Genomic DNA, 21890 nt, shown 5'->3' on the forward strand with positions numbered 1-21890 from the left:
AGCAGCCAACAAAGGTACTGTTCAATCTAGTGAACCAGAAAAATCAAGGATGGATGATCAGGAGGCTTAGGGCACGTCCCTTAATAAAAACATCATGATCCTCTGACCAGTTTTCCTACAGAAGACAGTTTTGAGGGCTAGAACCCACTGACTAAAAGACAGGGTGGGTGGCCAGTAATATGGACCTTGTGACTCCATGGCAAATATATACAGTGCAGTGATTCCCCTAATTCTTAAAAAAGGACCAATGGACATTTACTGAGGTACCATATACTGAGGAAAGGGGATTAATCAAACATTTCAAGGACAGTCATCACAGGGTCTGAGTTGACTTTGATACATGGAGACTCAAAGCATCATCATGGCTCCCTGTTAGTGGGAGGGTGTGGTCGTCAGGTAATAAATGGAAACTTGACCCAGGTCTGTCTCGCTCACAGTAGTACTTTTTCCAGTCCCTGAATGTATAATTAGAATGGGCATAGTTGGTGGTTAGCGCAAGCCCCACATTGGTTTCTTGACCTGTGTGGTAGGAGCAGTTGTAGTGGAGAGATCAAGTAGAAGCTTCTGAAGATGCTCCCCACCCGCGTCCTCCAATACAGTAAATAAAGAAACTGTTTCATCCTGGGGGGAATGTAGTGGCACCATTAAAGATATAAAGGATGCGGGAATACTGGTCCCCAATACTTCCATTTAACTCACTATTCTGGGCCTTGCAAAAACTGCATGGATCCTGGAGGGTTACAGTAGACTATTACAAATTCAACCAAATATTCGCTCTAATAGCAGCAGCTATGCCAGTTGAATTTACCTTTGCTAGGACTGTAGAACACAGTTCCAAGCATGTACCTATCAAAAAGGAGGATCAGAAAGAGTTTATTCTTTTTTTTTTAAAAAAAAGCAGTTTTATTGAGATATATTCACATTCCATATATTCCATCCAAAGTGTATCATCAATGCTTTTAGTATAACAATGAAAAATTTTTAAAAATTTCATTACTACAAAAGAAAAACTCTACATCCCTTAGCAGTTATCTCTCAATTATTCTATCCTTCTCCGGCCCAACATAAACACCAATTGAATTCCATCTTTATAAGTTGATCTATATTTACTTTTTATATAAATGGAATCAATCATACATTATGTGTACTTTGTGTCTGGTTTCTTTCACTTTCACATAGCATAATTTTTTTAACTTTTTTTTTGCCTGATATTAATATCTTGCAACATTAACATATATTTGTTCAGTTTCAAAGAAAAACAGTCTTACATATGCAATATTACCCATATTCATATTTCACACGAGATTTCACTATGCTATACAGTCCCATGTTACATTTTTCAGCTCTCCTTTTAGTAACGTACTTTCCCTTTCATCCACTGTCATACTCATATAAAAATACAGCTGGTTACAAACACTGTAATGTGCTTTCACATTTTCTACTCATTTCTAAAGATTAACAAATAATCTTTTTTTTTTAAGGGCGCTGAGGATCAAACCTGAGACCATATACATGGGACGCAGGCGCTCAACCATTGAGCTACACCTTCTTCCCCTAACGAACAACCTTTTTACCAATTCTGCACAGATTAACCCCCAGTTTTCCATTCTCTACCCTCATTCTTTTTTCTAGTGACTTATTAACTCCATGAGTTTATGCAATATGTTTGGTTCATTATAGCACAAACATAGACTATTTGTTCTTTTGGTCTCGCTTGCTTCACTCAACATAATGTCCATCAGGTTCATCCATGTTGTCATTTGCTTCACAACTTCATTTCTTCTGCATAATATTGCATTGTGGGGAAGTGGATGTAGCTCAACTGATAGAGCTTCCACCTGCCATATGGGAGGACCTGGGTTTGATCCCTGGGGCCTCCTGGTGAAAAAGAAGAAGAGAAAGCATGTCTGCGCAGCAAGCCAGTGCCTGCGTGAGTGCCCACGTGTGTACCATTGGCCACAAGTGCCCACATGGTGAGCCAGTGCCCTGCACAAGTGAGTCACGCAGCAAGATGATGATGCATCAAAAGAGAAACAAGGGGAGAGTCAAGGTGAAGCACAGCAGAAATCAGGAACTGAGGTGGCACAATTGACAGGGAACCTCTCTCCCCATCAGAGGTCTCCAGGATTGAATCCCAGTGACTCCTAGAAGAGAAAATATGAGAAGAGAAGACAACACAGACAGCAAAAACAGCAGGGTGGGAGGAGGGGAAGGGGGAAAATAAATAAATCTTTAAAAGTAAAAAAATATTGCATTGTGTGTATCCACCACAATTTGTTTATCCATTCAGTGGTTGATGGACACCTGGGTTGTTTCCATCTTTAGGCAATCATGAATAATTCCACAATGAACACCCATGTGCAGATGTCTGTTCGTGTCACTGCTCTCAGTTCTCAGCAGTTCTCAGTAATGGCATTGCTGGGTCATGTGGCAAATCTATATTCAGCTTCCTTAAGAACTGCTAAACAGTCCTCCACAGTGGCCGTCCCATTCTACATTCCCGCCAACAGTGAATAAGTGTTCCTATCTCACCACATCTTCTCCAACACATAGTTTTCTACTTAATAGTGCCCTTTCTAGTAGGTATGAAATGATATGTCATTGTTGTTTTGATTTGCATTTCCCTAATTGCTAGTGCATTAAACATTTTTCATGTGCTTTCTCTCCATTTGTATTTCTTCTTTGGACATATATCTATTCAAGTCTTTTGCCCATTTTTAAATTGGGTCGTTTGTCTTTTTATTGTTGAGTTGTAACATCTTTTTATATATCATGAATGTTAAACCCATCTTGAATATGTGATTTCCAAATACTTTCTCCCATTGAGTCAGCTGCTTTTTCACCCTTTCGACAAAGTCCTTTTAGGTGTAAAAGTGTTTAATTTTGAGGCGGTCCAATTTGCCTATTTTTGTTGTTGTTGTTGTTTCTCTTGCTTTGGGTGTAAGATCCAAGAAACCATCACCAACCACAATATCTTTAAGATGTTTCCCTATATTTTCTTCTAGCAGTTTTATGGTCCTGGTTTTTATATTTAGTCTTTGATCCATTTTGAGTTGATTCTTGTATAGGGAGTGAGACAGGGCTCTCTTTCATTCTTTTGGTTATGGAGATCCATTTCTCCCAGCACCATTTATTGAAAACACTGTTTTGTCCTGGTAACATGGACTTAGTATGTTTGTCAAAAACCAGTTGGCCCAAGTAGACAGCAAGCAGACACAGTGAGGAAATAATGAATGGAAACAACAAACAGACAGATGAGGGAGCCATGTCCAGGGAGGGGGAATAAAAATTAAAAAAAATTTTTTTAAACAGATTTAAAACTAACAAATAAACAACAACAAAAAAGCAAACCAGTTGGTCATAGAGGCGAGAGTTTATTTCTGGACTCTCACTTTTTTTTTTAATTAAAATTATTTATTTTTATGAATTACATTAAAAAAATACGAGGTCCCAATCAACGCCACCGCCCCCACCCCCCACTCCCCCCACAGCAACACTCTCTCCCATCATCGTGAGACATCCATTGCACCCAGTAAGTACATCTCTGAACATCACTGCACCCCGTAGTCAATGGTCCACATCATAGCCCACACTCTCCTCCGTTCCATCCAGTGGGCCCTGGGGGGGTCTACAATGTCCTGTAATTGTCCGTGAAGCACCACCCAGGACAACTCCACGTCCCGAAAACGCCTCCACATCTCATCTCTTCCTCCCATTCCCCAAACCCAGCAGCCACCATGGCTACCCTTCCCACACCCATTCCACATTTTCTCTGTGGACATTGGATTGGTTGTTGGACTCTCACTTTTATTCCACTGATCAATGTGTCTATGTTTATGCCGTTACCATGCTGGGTTTTTTTGTGTTGTTGCTTATTTTATTTATTTCTTCTGACTCCCTCATTGTTTTGCATTTGTTGTGTCTGTTTGTTGTATGCTGGTCCTCTTTTTAGAAGGCACTGGGAACCAAAACTGGGACCTCCCATGTGATAGGTGAGAGCTCAATCACTTGAGCCACATCTGCCTTCCAATACCATGCTGTTTTGACCTCAGTAGCTTTGTAATGTATTTCAAAGTCAGGCATGAAAATCCTCCCACATTGCTCTTCTTCTTTTTTTTTTTAGGTTGCTTTTGGCTATTTGGGTGTACTTTCTTTTCCAAATAAATTTGGTAATTGCCTTTTCTATTTCTGTAAAGTAGGCTGTTGGAGTGTGTGTGTGTGTGTGTGTGTGTGCGCGGTACCGGGACCAAGGATTGAACCCTGGACTTCATGTGTGGGAAGCCAGTGCTCAACCACTAAGCCACATCAGCTCCCCTGAATTTGTTATTTCTTTTCTTTTTTTAAAAAAATTTTTTTGTTTTTTTATTTATTTCTCTCCCCCCACCTCCTTTCCCCTCCCACGTCCCAGTTGTCTGCTCTCTGTGTCCATTTGCTGTGTGTTCTTCTGTGTCTGCTTCTATTCTTGTCAGTGGCACTGGGAATCTGTATCTCTTTTTGTTGCATCTTGCTGCATCAGCTCTCTGTGTGTGCGGCGCCATTCCTGGACAGGCTGCACTTTTCTTCGCGCTGGGTGGCTCTCCTTACAGGGTGCACTCCTTGTGCATGGGGCTCCCATATGTGGGGGACACCCCTGTGTGGCACAGCACTCCTTGTGTGCATCAGCACTGTGCATGGGTTAGCTCATGACACGGGTCAGGAGGCCCTGGATTTGAACCCTGGACCTCCCGTGTGGTAGGCAGACACTCTATCCATTGAGCCAAGTCCACTTCCCTGTTATTTCTTTTGTTTGCTCTTTTTTATTTGTTTGTTTGTTTTTAGGAGGCATCAGGAACCATACTTGGGACCTCCCATGTGGGAAGCAAATGCTCAACTGCTTGAGCCACATCCGCTTCCTGGCTGTTGGAATTCTGATTGGTAGTGCATTGAATCTATAAATCAGTTTGGGTAGGATTGAAATCTTCACAATATTTAGTCTTCCAATCTATGAACACAGAATGCCTTTCCATTTGCTTAAGTCTTCTTTGATTTCTTTTAGCATTGTTTTGTAGTTTTCTGAATATAGGTAATGTACTTTGGTTAAATTGATTCCTAGGTATTTCAGTCTTTTCGTTGCTATTGCAAATAGGCTTTTTCCTGATTTCCATTTCATATTGTTCAATACTAGTGTACAAAAACATTACTGATTTTTGCGTGCTGATCTTGCATCCTCCCACTTTGCTGAACTTGTTTATTAGTTCAAGTAACTTTGTCTTAGACATATCAGAATGTGCTCTTTTTTAAATTTAGATACTTTATTAGTTTCTGTAATCAAACCCATGTAGATAAGACTTTACATATTTAATACAGTGTGTTAACCCTGTACAAATGGAAAAAACTTAAGCTTAAGATTTCTAAACCAATGTGGCTATTAATTTCTGTACAATGCCAACTCAATGTGCTGTAACTGGGATACTTTTTCCAAAGTTGACAGCATAGCTAAAGTTTCCAAAAATTCAAGTTATATATATGTATCTATATATTTATATGAAAAGACTAATAGCAGTATGTCATGCATCAATAGCAGCAGCAGGTTTTCTAGGTTCTGCAGTAATCTGAACAAAATTATAGAGACATCCAGCACACTCTATTAAAAAAAGAAAAGAAAAAAAAAGTAAAAAAAAAAATTCCAGAAAACAGTAATTTCTGCTACTGTTATGGTACCTGGAATCTTTTTTTTTTTTTTAAAGATTTATTTATTTATTTAATTTCCCCCCCTCCCCTGGTTGTCTGTTCTTGGTGTCTATTTGCTGCGTCTTGTTTCTTTGTCCGCTTCTGTTGTCGTCAGCGGCACGGGAAGTGTGGGCGGCGCCATTCCTGGGCAGGCTGCACTTTCTTTTCACTCTGGGCAGCTTTCCTCACGGGCGCACTCCTTGCGCGTGGGGCTCCCGCACGCGGGGGACACCCTTGCGTGGCACGGCACTCCTTGCGCGCATCAGCACTGCGCATGGCCAGCTCCACACGGGTCAAGGAGGCCCGGGGTTTGAACCGCGGACCTCCCATATGGTAGACAGACGCCCTAACCACTGGGCCAAAGTCCGTTTCCCTGGAATCATTTTTTTATTAGCTTCTCAATCATTATCTGGAAAGAAAACATTCTAGAATAATGTCATTAAAAACAGGTCTGATACAGCATGGCCACTAGTACATATCATAAAGCAGGTACAAGATATTTTATATCCACAGAGGTATGATATAGTATTGTCCTGCATCTGTAATACTAGAGGATACAATTAAAAAGGATTATCTGAGACTTGATTCTACTTTTCCAGTAAAGGGCCCAAAGGATGGCAACTCTGGTAAAGAACTGCACCTTCTCAGATAAGATTTTCTTTAATTATTGGCACAGTTCTAAGGACATTGCTTTTCATGAACATCAGCTAAGAACCACAAAACAAAACAAAACAAAAAACTCTGGGTTTATACAAAGATAATGGAGTGGAGGCAAGGAGGATTCAACCTAACTAACATTTTACCAAATCTGTCACGTTTGAATGGTGAGAGCTCTGTTGTAGAAAGGATAGGCCAAGTAGCAATTCAAAGATTTGGGCCACAACCAAAACACAGCATCATTTTGAACAGAAGCAATAGCCAAACACTGCCCATTTGAAGATATTCAAGGATGCTGCCATCAATATTTAATCATCTTCTCACTCGTCCAGGAAGAAGAGATCAGCCTTGTACTTTGTGTTCAACTAAATCACCATGTTACAAAAATAGCAAGCTGCCAGGATGAAAAATAAGGCTCCTCTATCCAGTCATCTTCAGTTCTTTACCACCAAGCCTACGAAAACTATAATCATATCCAAAGAAGATAAGGGAGTAAAGAAACCACGTCATTCATTAGCTCAAGTAGCTTAGTGGTAGACATTTCAGAACTTCCTAAACACATGATCATGTCATTCACAAGTAGTGAGAGTTTTACTTCCTTTTTTCCTATTTGGGTGCTTTATTTCCTCTTCCTTGTCTATTGGCTCTAGATAGAGCTTCTAGCACATTATCGAATAACAATGGTGACATTGGGCATCTTTATCTTGTTCCCAATCTTAGAGAGAAAGCTGTCGATCTCTCCCCATTGTGTGCAATGTTGGCTGTGGGTTTTTCATATATGCCTTTTATCATATTGAGGAATTTTCCTTCCATTCCTACCTTTTGAAGTGTTTTTATCAAGAAAGGATGCTGGATTTTGTCAAATGTCTTTTCTGCATTGATTGAGGTGATCATGTTTTTTTTCCCTTCAATTTGTTAATGTGATGTTAATTGAGTTTCTTAGGTTGAACCACCCTTGCATATCAGGAATAAGTCCCATTTGGTCGTTATGTATAAGTCTTTTGATGTGCTATTCGATTTTATTTGTGAATAATTTGAGAATTTTTGCTCCTATGTTCATTAGAGAGATTGGTTTGTAATTTTCTTTTCTTATAGTATCATTATCTAGCGTGGGTATTAAGGTGATGTTGGCTTCTGTGGTAGTGTGATATTATTGATGAATTCCAAAAAGAAATATTGAATACGTTTGTAAACTGGCCTGTCGGAGGTTTCACTTTTACTTGATGAAATAATGATTAAGGGAGAGTGGATGTGGTTCAAGCGATTGGGCTCCCGTCTACTATATGGGAGGTCCAAGGTTTGATTCCCGGGGCCTCCTGTTGAAGGCAAGCTGGCCCATGTGGTGAGCTGGCCTGAGAGGAAAGCTGGCTTGTGTGGAGTGCTGGCCCGCGCAGGAGTGCTGGCTGGCGCAGCGAGCTGGCCTGAGTGGAGAGATGACACAACCAAAAGGCACAGAGGAGAGACAGTAAGACCAGGAAACCAAGGTGGTGCGAGAGATTGAGCACCTCTTTTCCACTCCAGAAGGCCCAGGATAGGTTCCTGGCGCCGCCTAAAAAGAAGACAAGCAGATACAGAAGAATACACAACTAGTGGACACAAAGAGCAGACCATGAGGGGTGTAGGGAGAAATAAATAAGTAAGTAAATAAATATATCTTTAAAAAAAGTAACGATTAAGGCTTTGATTGGGCTATGTCAGTAGGACATGAGAAACTGCATCACAAAGAAGTGGGTTGGAATTTTGATATTGGAGTCCTGGGAAGTAAACACATAGAGAAGCAGATGCGTAAGGAAAGAGAGAAGACTCCATTAGACATGGCAGAGGCCCCAGGAAGAGACACAAGTCATTCATCTGATAGTCTACCGTTGGCCTTGTGGAGAGAGCAGAGCAGCTGAGCCCCAAAGAAATGAGCCCTGGGAAGAAAGGAACCCAGGAAGCCTGAACCCTTGAAGACTTTGGCAGCCATCTTGCTCCAACACGTAGCAACAGACTTTGTTGAAGGAAGTAATTTATGCTTTATGGCCTGGTAACTGTAAGCTCCTACTCCAAATAAAAACCCTTTATAAAAGCCAATAGATTTCTGGTATTTTGCATCCGAACCCCTGTGGCTGACTACTACAACCTCATAAAATATGTTGGGTAATTTTACCTCCTCTTCAATTTTTGTAAGCATTTAAACAGGATTGGTGTTAATTCTTCTCATAATGCTTGGTAGAATTCACCTGTGAAGCCATCTGGTTCTGGACATTTCTTTGTTGGGAGAATTTTATGACTACTTCGATCTCTTTGTGATTTGTTTGCTGAGTTCCTGTATTTCCTGTAGAGTCAATGTAGGTTGGTTGTGTGTTTCTAGGAATTTGTCCATTTCATCTAGGTTGTCTAGTTTGTTGGCAAACAGTTTCTCATAATATTCTCTTATGATCCTTTTTATTTCTGTGGGGTCAGTCATAACTCGCCTAGTTAAGGGTTTGTCAATTTTATTGATCTAAAAAAACCAATCTTTGGTTTTGTTGATTTTGTCTAATTTTTTTTTCTCAATTTCATTTATTTCTGCTGTAATCTTTGCTTTCCTTATGCTTGCTTTAGGAATGGCTTGCTGTTCTTCTAGTTTCTCCAGTTGTTCAGTTAGATCTTTGATTTTAGCTCTTTCTTCTTTTTTAATATAGGCATTTAGGGTTATAATTTTTCTTCTCAGCCCTAACTTCACTATATGCCATAAGTTTTGGTAAGTTGTATTCTCATTTTTATTCATCTCACTATATTTACTAATTTCACCTTTGACCCACTGGTTATTTAGACGTGTGTTGTTTAGCCTCCACACATTTGCAAATTTCCCCCTTTCCCATCTATTATTGATTTCCAGCTTCATTCCATTATGATCGGAAAGGTGTGTTGTATAACTTAAATTGTTTTATATTTATCGGGATCTGCTTTGTGACCCAACATTTCTTATCCTAGAGAAAGCTCCATGAGTACCTTATCATACTGAGGAATTATAAACCATTGATTTGGGATGCAGCAGTCTATATATATCTTTGAGGTCTAACTCATTTATCATATTTTTTGAATTCTCTGTTTTCTTGTTGATCTTCCATCTAGTTGTTCTATCTAATGATGTGAGTGGTGTGTTGAAGTCTCCAACAATTATTATAGAGATGTCTATTTCTTCCTTTAGTTTTGCCAGAGTTAGCCTCATGACTAACATTTCTTCCTGGTGGATTGTCCCTTTTATTAATATATAATGACCTTCTATATCTCTTATAACTTATTTGCATTTAAAGTCCATTTTGTCTGTTATTAGATAGCTACCCCTGTTCTTTTCTGGTTACTGTTTGCATGGAGTATCTTATTCAATCTTTTACTTTCAGCCAGTTTGTAACCTGGTTCTAAGGTGAGTCTCTTGTAGGCAGCATATGGTTGGCTCATGGTCTTTTTAATCTGCTCTGTCAGCCTATATCTTTTGACTATGGAATTTAATCCATTACATTCAGTGATATTACTGTAAATACATTATTTACTTCCACCATTTTATTTGGCTTATCCTATGTATCTTATCTTATTTTCATCTGTCTTTTTATTCTTTTTTGTTATCCTTTCTGCTATTATTGCCTTCTATACTCTACTCCAAATGTCTCTCTCCTTTTTTTTAAAGACTTATTTATTTATTTCTCCCTACCCCCTCGTTGTTTGCACTTTCTGTCTATTCATTGTGTGCTCGTCTTCTTTTTTAGGAGGTACCGGGAACCAAACTCAGGACCTTCCATGTGGGAGGGAGGCACTTAATTGCTTGAGCCACCTTGGCTCCTGCTTTATTGTGTCTCTCATGTCTCTTACGTTTTTCTCCTTGTGTCTCTTTTTGCATAAGCTCTCTGCGCCAGCTCACTGTCTTGTTTGTCTTCCTTAGGAGGCACTGGAAACCAAACCCAGGACCTCCCATGTGGTAAGTGGGAGCTTAGTCACTTGAGCCACATCTGCTTCCCTCTCCTATCTTTTTAATTTGGGCTGTAAGACTCCCTTTAATACTTTCTGCAAAGGCAGATTCTTTTTTTATGAACTTTGCTAGTTTCCGTTTGTGAATATTTTAAACTCACCTTCATACTTGAAGGACAATTTTGCTGGGAAGGGTGCTGACAGCTGCAAGCTCTTAGATGAAGAGTCTCCTCGTCCAAGGTCATACTCCCTTCCCTGGACAGCTCAGTATAAAGCTATAAAGGCTTGGACAACTCTGAAAGGCCATCCCAGCTTCAGAACTTCTTCAGGGGTCAGCCAAGGCCTTGATTATGCTGTAGATCAACTTATTCCTCTGCCTAATCCTGCGTCCTTCCGGTCCTACACAGGTGTTGATCCTAAATCTGCTCCCTAATTACTTCTTCGCGGCTGTTCTCCAGCCCAGAGTCAGTTTTCTGTGGGACCCAACTCACAACAGTCATCTTTATAGCTTTTCACGTTCAATGACTGTCGTTAAATTATATCGTGATTTTTCCTTTAGTGAATCTATCCACGATTATTTAACATAGTTATTGGCAGCTTAATAGGTCTTTCTATTCAGTAGGGTGTTACTATCAAGACACCTATTTTTTGTTAACTCCCGTGACTATTATACTATAGCAGAGAAAACAAGGCATGTTTTGTATTGTGTAGTTAAGTGCTAGGTTTTACCCATTTGAAGAAGGGGGCAGGTAGTCTATATCGGTTTTATTTTTTAAATGACACCTTTATAGAAAGAGAGATCTTAAGCTTACCACAGAGGAAGTGTAGAATATTTCTATCTTCGGGGGAGTGGGTAATTAGACTGGTAGGAAGAATATGGGCTTCAGAATTGCAAAGTCTTAGTTTAAATACCAGTTTCACTCTTTATTAGCTGTGTTACTTTGCACAAGTTATTTAATTTAGGTAAGCTTGTCTAGGGAAACGAGTGTAGAGAAGTGATTAATTGTGTGAATTCTGGAACCAGATCATGTGAGTTCAAAGTTCTGTTACTTACCAACTAGATAACCTTAGATGAGTTTCTTAACCTCTTTGTACCTCAGTGTCCTCCTCTTTAAAATGAGAATAGTAATAATACTTAATTTATAGGTTTGTTGAGGGGATTAAATAAGTTAATTCATGCACAGTGCTTAGAACAATGCTAGTGAGGAAGTGTTCAATAAACATGGGCTATTACCATTATCTGTACTATAGGTTAACAATACTTACCCATAGGGTAACCCATAGAATTGTGAGGCAATGCCTGTGATATGATTAGCTCCTAAAAAATTATGATCATGAAAATGTGGGTAATGGCTACTTCACATATTAAGGAGTCTCTCTTTGTGTCAGGCACTGTGCTAGGCGCTGGAGAGTGAGAGGAAAACAAAGACATTCAAAGGACATGGCCTTTATCCCTGAGCTGAGAGTGAATGTAGTGTGTTAGTCTCGTCTAACACAAAGGAAAGTGGATGAATGGAAGTAATTACTCTCAGACACATAAGGGATATAGTGCAATTTTCTAATTCTTACTCTTTTATCTTTTGGGTTTTGTCAAGCAACCATTTATCGTAATTATAGTATTTTGGGGTATGTGCATGTTTCTTCCAATTTATACTTTTGAGTAACTCTCTAAGTCATAATCACTTTTCTTATCTGATATTACACAATCAGAAAAATCGACAGCATTTCTGTTTGGGGTTATAGAAAAGTTTTGATAGTAGATGGTATTGATGGTAGCACAATACTGTGGTAATTAACACTACTGAATTGTATTCTGTACTTGAAAATGTATATGTGGGAAATTTTATATTGCATATGTGTTACCATAATGCAAATTTTAAAAACCCATAGAATTGTACACAACATGAAGAGTGAACTCTAATGCAAACTATTAATTTTAGTTAATAATATAACTATAATAATATTGGTTCCTCAGTTGTAACAAATGTACCACACTAATGCAGAATGTTAATAATAGAGGCTTACATAGATTATTACCTGAATTTATCTAAAACCACCACGTTACCTTGTAAGTGTTAAAAATTGTTTTATTTCTTTATAATAATTTTTATTTGGATTTCAGTACTTGCGTATGTTTTGAGAGATCAAGCTATCTACCAAAGCCTAAATGTACAGAATGTTTATTCTTGTCCATGTCCTTTCTATGTCAGCATTCAGTGTTACGGGCTGTCATTTTCCATGGTGATAATTTTATTTATTGCTTTTCTAACCTCTTGGTCAGAAGTTGTTACCTTGGTACAGGCTATAAGGGTAACTTCATATATGAATATAGCTATCTTATATTTTCCCTTTTCCTCCCAATCTAGTTACGTAGTGAGTTTGAAAAAAATACTGTTGCCCAAGCTCATTATCTGTTTCCTTGGTCCCTGGTTCCCATTTGTACTACTTCAGATACTCATCCTTTTACTTAAAGTACAGATTCTGGCTATATTGAGATGAACATTCCCTTGTTATATTTTGTGAATAGTTTTCTCATTGCTACAGTTTATTGATTTAATTGTCACAAGCTTAGTTTAAAAGACATTGTATTACCCGTGGATCCATTTGTCAGCTGGAAATGCTGCTTCATTCCACTTACAATTCATAATATTGAGCACATTGAAAAGCCCATATCAATAATAATTTATTAATATGTTGCATGTTAAAACTAATCAAATCTTACAACTACAATAAGGACCACAATTAAAAATAAGAATCCCAAGAGAAGTTTTCAACATTCAGGAATGTTGCATATTATTAATACAAATATTGTTATTAACACAAAAGTAGAATGAGTTGACATTTAGCCATATTGATGTTACCAAAAAAGTAATGGGTGGAAACTATTAAGAAAATCTGAGAGTCACTGCTAACTTTAAGACATGAACTTAAAAAGTAAACATTTTTATTAACTTCAGGGCAACAAAATCCAGATCATTTTCATAAATCAATTTGGTATAAACTTTAATGGAAAGCAGAAGACTATCTCAAATTAAATTTAGCTAATGTTTAAAAAAAAAAGAATGTTAATAATAGGGAAAACTGTGAATGTGTGTGTGTGTGGGGGGATTATGGGAACTCTGTACTTTCTGCATGATTTTTCTGTAAACCTATATCTGCTCAAAAAAACAAATTACCCAAGACCAAGGTATCAGGAATAAAGAGTTGAGACTGCCCACAATTTACTGGAGAAAACACATACATAGCTATAATGCATTTTACATTTTAGATGTTTCTCCAAATCTATAATAATTGTAAACAAAATGCTACGGTAGCAAAGGGAAGGGAATGATTAATTTTGTGGACGATTTTTGTTTCCATTCACTCAACATGCTGTCATCATTTGAGTTCATTGCTTAAAATATTAATACGATTGATCTTTCAGAACTCTATTTGTCTCTTTAGGTTTTCACTATACCAGAGTTTCTCAACCTTGGCATCATTGACATTTTGGACAGAGTATCTCTTTGATAGAGGGAGCTGTCCTATAAGATGTTTAGCAACATTTCTGGTTTCTGCCTTTAGAAATCTGTAGCATTTTATTCACAATATTAAAAAAATAACTGAAATAAATCAGATACCCATTAGCAGAAGGAAAAAAGGACAATTATACTGTGGGCTATTCATACAATGGAATACTATTACCAATAAAAAAGGAACAAGGGAAACGGACTTTGGCCCAGTGGTTAGGGCGTCCGTCTACCACATGGGAGGTCCGCGGTTCAAGCCCCGGGCCTCCTTGACCCGTGTGGAGCTGGCCATGCGCAGTGCTGATGCGCGCAAGGAGTGCCGTGCCACGCAAGGGTGTCCCCCGCGTGCGGGAGCCCCACGCGCAAGGAGTGCGCCCGTGAGGAAAAGCCGCCCAGCGTGAAAAAGAAAGAGCAGCCTGCCCAGGAATGGCGCCGCCCACACTTCCCGTGCCGCTGACGACAACAGAAGCGGACAAAGAAACAAGACACAGCAAATAGACACCAAGAACAGACAACCAGGGGAGGGGGGGAAATTAAATAAATAAATAAATCTTTAAAAAAAAAAAAAAAAGGAACGAACATGAACTAACCTCAAAAGCATTATGTTTAGTGAACGGTGTAATACACAAAAGAGTACTTATTGTATACTTCCATTTATAAGACATTATAGAACACATAAAACCAACCAATATTGAAAAAAGGAACAGTGGTTGCTTTGGAGATGGGATTGACTAGGAGAGGATATAGAGTTTTCTGGGATTGATGGAAGTGCTTTATCAGTGTTCTAGACCTTGATAGAGGAGTGAGTTAAGTGAATGTTTACCTTCATCAAAACTGATCAAAAACTACATTTAAGACCTGCACATTTCATTCTATGTAAACCATACCTCAATAAAAAAGAAAATGGGAACAGGGAGATAGAATATTAAGTACGAATTCAGTTAAGAAAAGAACTGTATATTGGAAAAGAAACATATGTCATTTACAATTTTAACTCCAAAAAGGAAATAAGAAATTTACCAGGATTATAGCTGCACTGGCTAAAGTGGTTTTGTTTCTTGTTTTCCTTCTTGAGGTACCTGGGTCAGAGATTGAACCCAGTGCCTTGTATGTGAGAAGCTGGAGCTCAACCCCTGAGCCACATCAGCTTCCCTCAGTTAATTTTATCATTTGTTTTGCTTGTTGCTTGGTTTTTGTTTTTTTAGGAGGCACTGGGAACCAAACCTGAGCACATCCACTCCTTGGCTAAAGTTTTTAAGTGGAATATATTCTATCTGGTCTGGGTCATTAAGAGAAAAAAGTGTTTACACTTTACTGGCATGTTTTAAATAGGATTTTTCATTTTTCCATTCTTTCATGTGTTTGTATTCTCTTTTTTCCCCCTTAGCTTTGGCTGTCAACTCTACTAGTAGCTGTTCCTGGACACTGACATAGTTATTAATATGACATTTTAGTCTTCATTAATTTGAATAAATGCCTATTTTTCTTTTGTTAACTAGATTCTGGTAAATAAAAGCTCAAATTACTTCTCACCTAGGACTTTTTGACTTAGAACTGATACTTTGTTTATGAAGGTAAGTGTTTGTAAATTACTCACATTTTCTCATGTTTCTTTTTTATTTTTTTAATTAAAATTTTTATTAGAGAGGTGATAGGTTTACAGAAACATGCATAAAATAAAGAGTTCCCATATATCACCCATATACCACCCTACTATCAGTATCCTGCATCAGTGTAGTACATTTGTCATAATTCATGAAAGAACATTTTTATAATTGTTTTATGAACTATATAGTTCATTGTTTACAAAAGGGTTCACTGTGTTGTACAACAGTCCCATTTTTTAAAAACTTTATCTAGTAACACATATACAATAGAAAATTTCCCCTATTAACCACACTCAAACATACAATTTAGTGCTGTTAATTATGTTCACAATGTTGTGCTACCATCACCACCATCCATTACCGAAATTTTATGATCAATCCAAAAAATCAATCATGTTCTTCTTTTTTATTTTTTATTTTTAGGAGATACTGGAGATTGAACCCAGGGCCTTGCCCATGGGAAGCAGGCACTCAACCACTTGAGCTACATTCATTCCCCAATCATGTTTATTTTTGCAAAGGGAAAATGTAGACACAACTGACTAAGCCAGTCCTCAGCTGGCAAAACTCCGTATTGCTCAGTCTAGTTCTAACATTCTAGAATTCTGGCCTGAGAGAGAGACTAGCCCGACAGTTCCTTTGCTCCTTGTATTTATTACAAGAACACAATAAAGATATTTTGTTCAGTAGAATAAACAATACAAAGTGGCCTCTGGTGTTATCTTCTTTGTCTTTTCTTTATACATGACTTCACCAGTATTTCTGCACTGCTGCTACTTTTCTTTCTTTTATTCTCTGATGTGTTCATATTTAAGCCACCAAACAGCACTCTAGGAACCAAAATAGTTGTCAAGGAGATAGGCAAATTTTCCAAGTGAAAAAAAAGTAATTTTCCTCTTTCATTAATAATGTCTTATTTCATGAAGACTTGTATTGTTTTTACTGCTTTCTTTTCACAGTTCAAATAGACTATAATACCAGGGTAGGGTCATTGCTCACGCAATGAGCAGGGACTGGATGTGACTCAAGCAGTTGGGCACCCACCTCCCACATGGAAGGTCCTGGGTCCAGTTCCTGGTGCCTCCTAAAGAAGATGAGTGGACACAATGAGCAGACAATGAGCATACAAAAAGCAGAAACAACAATTAGATGAAGGAGCCATATCAGGAGGGAGAAAACAAAAGGATTGACTAGTTGATCTCTAATTCAGTCTACAACCCCAATTAAAAATCTAAAGAGTCTTCTGGGAAGATTGCAAAGACATGGGACTCTTTCCCAGAAAAATAGCTAGAGGACAGGCAGAAACTTCCTGGAAAAAAATATTCTAGAATTTAAGACACTGGGGAAAAGCTGGATACCACCCAAAAGAGAGAGCGGTACACGAAAAAATCTTATTGGAAAGATCATATGTAGAAGCAACAGACACCCTTCCCCACACACTCTGAGAAGACAGCTTTGAATTCTCTGCCTTCTGTCCAGGGACTATGTACAGTGGAGGGCACAGAGATGTGGATACAGGAAAGAGAGGGACTCAGTTTTTGGTCAACTAATTTGAGTTTTTGGCCAACTAATTTGATCTGCTATGTCCCACAAACAGTATATATGATACATAAAGAGATGCTACAGGGAAGTGGATTTAGTTCTACTGATGGAGCATCCGCCTACCACATGGGAGGTCCAGGGTTCAAACCCAGGGCCTCCTGACCCGTGTGGTAAGCTGGGCCTCGTACAGTGCTGATGTGCGCGAGGAGTGCCGAGCCACAGAGGGGTGTCCCCACATAGGGGAGCCCCACATGCAAGGAGTACGTCCCATAAGGAGAGCCACCCTGTGTAAAAAAGTGCAGCCTGCCCAGGAGTGGCACCGCACACACGGGGAGCTGAAGCAGCAAGATGACGCAACAAAAAGAGACAGATTCCCGGTACCGCTGACAAAATAAATGCAAGCAGACACAGAAGAACACATAGCAAATGGACACAGAGAGCAGACAACGGACGGAGGGAATGGGAGGGAATGGGAGGGATGGGGGATGGGGGATGAGGGGAGAGAAATTAATAAATAATAAATCTTTTTTTAAAAAAAGAGGTGCTATAACATAACAATAAAAAGACAAATGATCCAATTTAAAAAATGGGCAAAAGACTAGAATAGACATTTGTTCAAAGAAGAATACAAATGGTGAGAAACACATGAAAAAATCTTCAACATCACTAGTGATTAAAGAAGTGCAAATCAAAACTACAATGAGATATCATTTCACACCGTGTAGAATGGCCATTACACAAAAAAACAGACAATTACCAGTGTTGTAGAGGATGTGGAAAGATAGCAACGCTTATTCACTGTTGGTGGGACTGTCAAATGGTACAGTCACTGTGGAGGACTGTTTGGCAGTTCCTAAACAAGTTGAATACAGATTTAGGTAGTGAATACCACTACTGGTATATACTCAGCGCTGAGAGCTGTGACAAGAACAGACATCTGCATGCTGGTGTTCATAGATGCATTATTCATGATTGCCAAATGTTGGAAACAAACTGTGTCCATTAACTGATTAATGGATAAACAAACTGTGGTGTATACACAAGATGCAATATTATGTAGATATAAGAAGAAATGAAGTCCTGAAGCATATGACAACATGGATAAAACTGGAGGACATTAAGTTGAGTGACGCAAACCAGACACAAAAGGACAAATACTACATGTTTGTGCTATTATGAATTAAATATATTGTGTAAATTCATGGAGTTAATAACTAGAATATGGGTCACCAGAAAATAGAATGAAGTAGAGACTGGAAAGCTGTCGCTTAACCTGTGCAGAATTGGTAAAAAGTTGTGTTAACCTTTGGAAATGAATAGAAAAGATGAAATCACAACATGGTATTTGTAACTAGCAGTGCTGTTATATGGGTGTGACAGTAGTTGAAAGGGAAAGTTGAAGGTCATGTATATTACTAGAAGGAAAGCTAAAAAGTGGAACATGGGGCGGCAGACTTGGCCCAGTGGTTAGGGCGTCCGTCTACCACATGGGAGGTCCGCGGTTCAAACCCCGGGCCTCCTTGACCTGTGTGGAGCTGGCCATGTGCAGTGCTGATGCGCGCAAGGAGTGCCCTGCCACGCAGGGGTGTCCCCAGCGTAGGGGAGCCCCACACGCAAGCAGTGTGCCCCATAAGGAGAGTCGCCCAGCGTGAAAGAAAGTGCAGCCTGCCCAGGAATGGCGCCGCACACACGGAGAGCTGACACAACAAGATGATGCAACAAAAAGAAACACAGATCCCGTGCCGCTGACAACAACGGAAGCGGACAAAGAAGACACAGCAAACAGACACAGAACAGAGAACAGACAACCGGGGCGGGGGCGGGGGCAGGGGCGGGGGCGGGGGCGGGGGCGGGGGTGGGGGTGGGGGCGGAGAAGGGGAGAGAAATAAATCTTTAAAAAAAAAAAAGTGTAACATGGGACTGTATAGCATAGTAAAACCTCATGTGAAATATGAATAAGGATAATATTGTATATATGACTGTTTTTCTTTGAAACTGAACAAATCAATGTTAATGTTACAAGATGTTAATATCCGGCAAAAGAAAATCACAACATTATGCTAAGTGTGAAAGAAACCACGCAGAAAGCAGTACATATGGTATGATTCCATTTATATAAAATGTGTATATAAATCAATTTATAAAGATGGAATTAGATCAGTGGTTCTGTAGGACTGAGGAAGGATAGAGGGATTGAGAGGTGATTGTTAAAGGGTGTGAAGTTTTCTTTTTGGAGTAATGAAATTGTAAAATTTTTTGTGGTGATGAATGCACAAAACTGTGATTATATTAAAAACCATTGATTGTACACTTTGGATAGATTTCATGGTATGTGAATATATCTCAATAAAACTGCTTTAAAAATCAAAACAAAGTACTTATTATGGATTTACTGAGTTTTAGGTTGGAGATAGAGGGGTGAGGGATGAATTTGCAGCATTTAGTCCTTGTATTAGCCAGCCAAAGGGGTGCTGATGCAAAGTACTAGAACTTTGGCTTTTATAAAGGACATTTATTTGGGGTAGAAGCTTACAGTCGCAAGGCCCTAAAGAGTCCAACTCAAGGTACCAAAAGAGGTACTTGTTCACCCAAAGTCATTGACCATGTGCTGAAGCAAGATGGCAGGAGATGTCTGTGATGGTTCAGCCTTCCTTCTTCCTCTTAAGGCTCCATGGTCCCAGCTTCTCAACTGTAGGCTGGAATAAGTCTCGTTTCTTTCCCTGGGCCCCATTTCTTTCTGAGCTCAGCTGCTCTGCTTTCTTCACAGGGTCAGCTGCAGACTATCAGGCTCGTCTCTCTTCCCGGGGCCTCTGGTCTATCTACTGAGCTGTCTCTATTCCTCCGTGTTCTTCTCCTCTGTGTCTAGTTCCTTGTGAGAGTCTGTTTTACCAGCCCAAAGGGGCTGGGACTCAACGCTGAGTCACATTCTAATGATGTAAGTTGAATCAAAGCCTGAGTCTTAAATTAATTAAATAAAGGCGTCTCAGCTGAATCTAATAGTTAAAGGGTATCTTGCTCAGAGAAAGAGTTTACAAACATAATCAATATCTCTCTTTGGAATTCATAAATAATATCAAACTGCCACAGTCTCTTTCCTAAATCTGGCAGAGAAGATGGACTATATTCAAAGGGAATAAACAGAGTGCTGTTGGAATGAGCAAGGAAGAAGACACTTCTTTGGATTTTCAGGCACAGAGGCAAAACCACTATGTGCTGTTTTAAACTCAGATCCAGCATTCGTGGATCTGAGGTTAAGAGAGCAACATCTCCTAGAACTGTACAACACAAAGAGTGAAACCTAATGTAAACTATGAACTTTTAGCTAATAATATAATTACCATAATATTGGTTCATATCAATTGCAACAAATGTACCACACTAATACAAAAGCAATAATAGGAGAAACTTTTCGTGTGGGGAATTGCCCCCCTTTCCACCCATTGCGTCACCATGTTTCTTTCTTTTTTATTCTCTCTCTCCTTTCCCCCAGCCGCCCCGGTTGTCTGCTCCCTGTGTCCATTTGCTGTGTATGTTCTTCTGTGTCTGCTTGGATTCTTGTCAGCGGCATCAGGAAACTGTCTCTTTTTGTAGCATCATCTTGCTGCGTCAGCTCTCCGTGTGTGTAGCGCCACTCCTGGGCAGGCTGCACTTTTTTTGTGTGTGGGGGCTCCCCTTACGGGGCACACTGCTTCAATGTAGGGCTCCCCTACGCAGGGGACACCCCTGAGTAGCATGGCATTCCTTGGGCGCATCAGCCCTGAGCATGATCCAGCTCATCACACGGGTCAGGAGGCCCTGGGTTTGAATCCTGGACCTCCCATGTGGTAGGTGGACGCTCTATCGGTTCAGCCATATCCGCTTCCCATGTTTATTTCTTTTTAACACATTTTTTCCAGTTCAAAATACCTCATTTAGTTACTTGTTTATTGTCCATTTCCTCCACTACAATACAAGCTTCAGGGGAGCAAGGACCTTATTAATTTATTTTTGCCAATTCAAGCCCCACAGTCTGTAACAGCACTCGGTATTAAGTGGACATTTAATAAGTATATTTTGAATGAATGTCGGGGTCTCAAATTCAAATATTTGGCTCGAGCAATCACTCTCAGCTACCAGAAAGAGACACCTACAAAAAAAAAAAATTCAAAGATGGGGGAACATGAAAAACATTCTCTCTTTTGATGAGTCCTTGTTTTTTTTGAGACTTAGATAAAAGAGCTCTGTTTTTGTTTCACTTTAACCAATATCTATATATTATTGTTTACTCAAGCATCAGCAATGATAGAAATGTTTAAAACATGTAAAGAGATATTGTCCCATTCTTCTAAACGTGAATTTTTAAAGGAATATAAAAAGATCCTAAGGAGTACATTTGACCATAGTTTAGGGCTGTTTCACAGATTACAGTGTTCACAGAAATTTGTTTCATAAATTTGATTTAGGGCTTTTGGTAATTTAGGTAAATTTATGAGGAATATTGGAAGGGGTTTTCTTTCTTGTAATGTGATTGTCAGGTTTTGGTATCAGGGTTTTGCAGGACTCAAAATTAGTTGGAAAGTGTTCTCTCTTCCCCTAGTGTCTTAAAGAGTTTGTGTAAGAAGTTTGGTACTATTCCTTCTTAAATTTTGGTAGACTTCACCAGTGCATTCCAGGGTCTAGAGTTTTGTTTTTGTGGAAAGCTTTTCAATTTCATATTCAATTTCTTTTTTATGTAGAACTGTTCAGATTTTCTATTTCTTCCTTTGATAGTTTCAGCAAGTTGTGCTTTTAAGAATGTTAATCATTTCTCCTAAGTTGTCAAACTCATTGGCATAAAGCTGTTCATAATATTCCCTTTATCCTTTTCATATCTGTGGGATATAAAGTGGTATCCCCTTTTTCATTCCTAATATTGATAATTTCCATTTTCTCTCTTTTTTCCTCGATCAGTATTGCA

The 21890-nt window shown here is 39.1% G+C and overlaps 1 pseudogene; it reads left to right on the top strand.

Moving 5' to 3' along the window:
• The first annotated feature begins 12300 nt into the window (after positions 1-12300).
• LOC101429138 (probable G-protein coupled receptor 160) lies at positions 12301-12986 on the top strand (annotated as a pseudogene).
• Positions 12987-21890: the final 8904 nt, after the last annotated feature.

This window comes from Dasypus novemcinctus, chromosome 6 (genome assembly GCF_030445035.2).
Source record: "Dasypus novemcinctus isolate mDasNov1 chromosome 6, mDasNov1.1.hap2, whole genome shotgun sequence".
Classification (NCBI taxonomy): domain Eukaryota; kingdom Metazoa; phylum Chordata; class Mammalia; order Cingulata; family Dasypodidae; genus Dasypus; species Dasypus novemcinctus.